Source organism: Populus nigra, chromosome 18 (assembly GCF_951802175.1).
Source record: "Populus nigra chromosome 18, ddPopNigr1.1, whole genome shotgun sequence".
Classification (NCBI taxonomy): domain Eukaryota; kingdom Viridiplantae; phylum Streptophyta; class Magnoliopsida; order Malpighiales; family Salicaceae; genus Populus; species Populus nigra.
In genome coordinates, this window is record NC_084869.1 from 5,926,760 (window position 1) to 5,931,931 (window position 5,172).

The window sequence follows — 5,172 nt, forward strand, 5'->3', positions numbered from 1 at the left end:
TCAAAATTTAATATCTGGAGCTACAGAAGTCCAATTGATGCAAACTCAATTTTCTTGGATTCCTAATTCAAAGACCTATCCACGCTCCAAATATCAGCCAAAAAAGATGTCATATGAGGGAGATATGATTTTACAAAGATGACAACTGAATTCTGCCAGCAAACAGGTTTCGTGAAGAAACGAGTCCAAATTACATTCCGAAGTTGATCATAAACTAATTCTTCAATAGAATCTACTTCTTGTAAATCATTATCATCTCCAGGTTGCTTGCAAATGTTGAAAATATTCATCTCCAATGTCATGTTCCCAAATGATAGCTTCATCAGTCCATTCCTACAATTAATCAATGCATTAGAAGTTGCAAGAAACGGACGTCCTAAAATAACAGGAAATGAATTACATGCTTCAACAGGTTGTGTGTCCAAGACAATAAAATCCACAGGATAAATGAATTTATCAACCTGTACTAACACATCTTCAACTATTCCTCTAGGCACTTTTACAGATCTATCGGCAAGTAAAAGAGTTACAGAAGTTGGTTTTAACTCACCTAGATTGAGACTTTGAAAAACTGAATATGGAAGTAAATTCACACTAGCTCCAAGATCAAGTAAGGCTCTTTTAATTTTATGTTCTCCAATAAAGCAAGAAATTGTAGGACAACCAAGGTCTTTATATTTCAAAGCATTATTGTTCTGAAGAATGGCACTTACTTGTTCGGCTAAAAAGGCTTTCTTTTTCACATTCAGTTTTCTCTTCACAGTGCACAGATCTTTCAAAAATTTAGCATAAGAAGGAACCTGTTTAATAGCATCTAACAAAGGTATATTGATCCTTACCTGTTTGAAGGTTTCAAAGATTTCAGAGTTGTGATTGACTTTCCTTTGTTTGGCCATGACATGAGGAAATGGAAGTGCTGGCGGAGAATCAGTCTTTTCTTTGCAATGATCAGATTCAACCCCTTCCTTACCCTCAGAGATTGACTCATCATCATTCTCACAAGGTTCAAGAATGGGTTTTTTAATAACCTTACCACTACGAAGAGTGATGACTGATTTTACGTGATCCATGTGTTGGCTTCCCGAACTACTTGCATTCGCATTGTATTGCCCCTTGGGATTTTGTTGTGGTTGAGATGGAAACTTACCTTTCTCTTGGAAACTGAGAGCAGATGTGAACTTTGCAAGAGTATCTTTAAAATCTGTCATGCTTTTAGCAAGTTGAGTGTTAATTGCCTCTTGCTTTTCCATAAATGCATGCAATGTTTCCTTAAGATTTCTTCTAGGAGGGGGAGCATAAGGAGGTGCATATCCATGAGAATTTTGGAAATTATAATGTGCTTGAAACGGTGGCTGTGAAGTTTGAGCATTATTGTTCTCACTCTTCCAACTGAAATTTGGATGATTTCTCCAACCAGGGTTATATGTTTGCGAATATGGGTTATGGTTGGGCCTTTGTAAACTGTTTAATGCATGGGCTTGTTCATGGAGACATTCTTTAAAAGAAGGCAAGGTTGGACAGTCATTGGTTGAATGTTCGTTGGTTTCACAGATTTGACATGTAATGTCTTGAGCAGATTTTAATTGACCACTCTTTTTCAATTCTAGCGCTTCGACTTTTTTAGCTAAAGATGCAAAGTTGGCTTGGAGGTCATGATCTTCCCTAAGGTTGTACATACCCCCACTAGATGTATGAGGTTGGGTTTTACTTGGTGCCTCATAAGTTCCTATAGTGTCCCAATTTTGCGCATTTTCAGCTAGTAAGTCTAGGTATTCCATTGCTTCATTAGGGTCTTTATCCTTAAAAGTTCCATTGCACATCAATTCAACCATTTGCCTATCTCTAGGAGTTAACCCTTCATAAAAATGTGAAACTAATCTCCATGTTTCAAAACCATGATGGGGGCAAGTATTAAGTAAGTCTTGATACCTATCCCAACATTGATAAAATGTTTCTCCTGGTTTTTGAGAGAAAGTAATGATTTGTCTTTTGAAAGAGTTTGTTCTGTGGGATGAAAAAAACTTCTTTAAAAATTGTTGTTGCATTTCATCCCAAGCACGAATGGATCCAGGTCTCAAATTTTGTAGCCATGTTTTAGCTTTATCTTTTAATGAAAAAGGAAAAAGCTTCAATCTAATGATGTTCATGCTACAATTTGAGTCATTATACGTGTTGCAAACCTCCTCAAATTCCCTTAAATGCAAGTATGGATTTTCTAAATCTAAGCCATGATAAGATGGTAAAAGTTGAATAATGCCTGTCTTAAAATTAAAATGAGATGCATCAGGAGGAAAAACTATGCATGAGGGTGCACTTGTTCTTGTGGGATTCATGTGGTCTCTAAGAGTTCTAACCCGAATATTCTCATTATTCTCATTATGAAGCGATTGGTTATCTTCTTCAGCCATATTTTCTAAAAATGATGAGGATACCCTACAAAGTCTACCACTTAATATACGTGACCACACTCTCATGCACGTGTAAGAAGAGAATAAAAGGAAGAACAAAACAAAAGAAACAAAGTTAGATACAAGAAAAGAGAAAAGAGAAAATAAAATAAATACTATAATTTGTACAATAATTTACGTCCCCGGCAACGGCGCCAAAAACTTGACACGACCAAAAGATTGATGTCTTTTCCCAAGTGCAGGAGTGTCGAAGTAATAAATAACCTGGCAAGACCGGGGTCGAACCACAGGGAGGTTACTTGTATAAATTATAAGCAACAATAATATAACAACAATAGTAACAACAACAACAACAATAATAGTAGTAGTAGTAGTAGTAATACTAGTAATAGTAATAGTAATAATAATAATAATACCAATAATACTATTAATAATGATAATAATAAAGATGAAGAAGAAGAAGTTGATGAGAACTTTGAGATGGAAGATTAACGTAAGGATTAAACAATGATAACAACAGATGTCAAGGTTAGAGGATCCACTAATGGTACTTCAAACAAGTATAGTATAAACTCTTATTATTCAATTGGAAACCACACACAAAGGAGGTTTCAATCAGATTATAAATTGTTAACATGATTACATTAGTTATCTTATTCGAATAATGCTAATACTTGTAAATGTTGTCAGGCATTCATGATTATAACTTATGTTAACAACAAATCAAGTTCCTTTCATAGCTTAAGTGTCGGTTATATCATACAGTATGTGCTATGAAAGTGCCAAGTATTTGTTGTACCAAGTGTTATACAACATAAATCTAGATTAACCATTTAACAAGTAAAGTATTAAAAGTGAACAAGATAACAAATATAAAGCATGTTAGTATCCAACATTAAGGTCCATGTTAAGTTTATATTATACTTATTGTTACACCATTAGTGTACCCTTTTCACCTTGACATAATTAACTTAGCTAGACATAATGAAAGAAAGAAACATAAATAAACAAGATAAGAACATAAATGAGAAAGAAGTTAACTAAGTAAAGAAAAGGAAATCAAAGGCATAAACAAGAGATTAATATAAAACTTAAGTATTACAAAAGAGAGAGCAAGAGCATGATCTTGATCTGAACACCAAAATGCCTAAATACATGGCAAATGCCTCCTTTTATAGGCCAAAATTTGGAACTATTGATTTGTTGACTAATTGATGAGTAGGTGGCCACATCTTGACTTGGTGACAATTCTTATCTCCTTGTCTGCCAAAAACGTCATTTATAACGTCATAATTTGAACAGACTTCAATCATGAAAGTTCTAGGAAATTGTCTCATCTTTCCAGGGTAAACATTTGAGATCATTTGGACTTCTAGAACTCAAGATATGGGCTGAACACTGAACAGTGTCTGGGTTGCAGGACAGATTCAGACTTCTTCTTTGTTGCTACAATTTGGACTTGAAAACGGCCTTGTTAAATCTTTGGCTCCACATGAAAGTTGTAGGCCTATGTTGTATCTTTCCATCCATTAAAATGGACCTAAATCCAAGATCTACAGCTCCAGATATGACCCAATTACCGAACTATGTTCCAGTTTGGACTGCACCAGCATCTCTTTGGCCATCTTTTTGTCCTTTCAATTTCAGTACTTCAACTCATCAAACAATGCTTTCATTTGTGTGATAGGCCTGCATTTAAGATGAACATTTACCATAAATTAAAGGTATCTTATATAATTAGATATGTTATTATAAAACATGCTTTAGTTAAGGAGTTATTGATACTTCAAGTGCAAAATGATGATATAAAACCTTGACAAAAATGCACTTTTAAGTACTAATCAGGCAGCGAATCACAATTTCACTGCACACAACACAACTTCAACAGCGAATCACAATTCGCTACAAACACACCAGTTTCAGCAGCGAATCACAATTTCGCTGCAGACAACACAACTTCAACAGCAAATCACAAATTCGCTGTAACACACACAATTCGTCAGCGAAAGCTAATTCAATGCAGACAACTTAGTTTCGGCAGTAAATTACAAATTCTCTGCAAACAATACAAATTCGGCAGCAAATCACAAATTCGCTGCAGAACACACAATTCGGCAGCGAATGCTAATTTGCTGCAGAGAACTCATTTTCATCTGCCAATCACAAATTCACTACAGACAACTCATCTGCGGCAGCGAATCAAAAATTCGCTACAGCACACATAATTCAACAGTGAATGCTAATTCGTTGTAGACAACTCAGTTTCGGCAGCGAATCACAAATTCGTTGCAGAACATACAATTCGACAGTGAATCATAATTTCCCTACAGACAATACAACTTCGACAGCGAATCACAAATTCACTGTAGAACACATAATTCGACAACGTATGCTAATTCGCTGAAGAGAACGCAATTTCAGCAACGAATCACAAATTCGATGTAGACAACTCAACTTCGGCAGTGAATCACTAATTCGCTGCAGACAACTCAACTTCAGCAAGGAATCACAAATTCGCTGCAGCACACACATTTCAGCAACGAATTCTAATTCGCTGCAAACACCTCAGTTTCGATAGCAAATCATAAATTCGCTACAACCAATACAACTTCGGTAGCGAATCACAAATTCGCTGTAGAACACACAATTCGACAGCGAATGCTAATTCGCTATAGAGAACTCAGTTTCGGCAGCAAATCACAAATTCGCTATAGACAACTTAACTTTGGCAGCGCAACATAAATCCACTGCAGACAACACAACT

At 35.6% G+C, this 5,172-nt stretch overlaps 1 pseudogene; it reads left to right on the forward strand.

Moving 5' to 3' along the window:
• The first annotated feature begins 1,890 nt into the window (after window positions 1–1,890).
• On the forward strand, window positions 1,891–2,001 carry LOC133679017 (small nucleolar RNA R71; annotated as a pseudogene).
• Window positions 2,002–5,172: the final 3,171 nt, after the last annotated feature.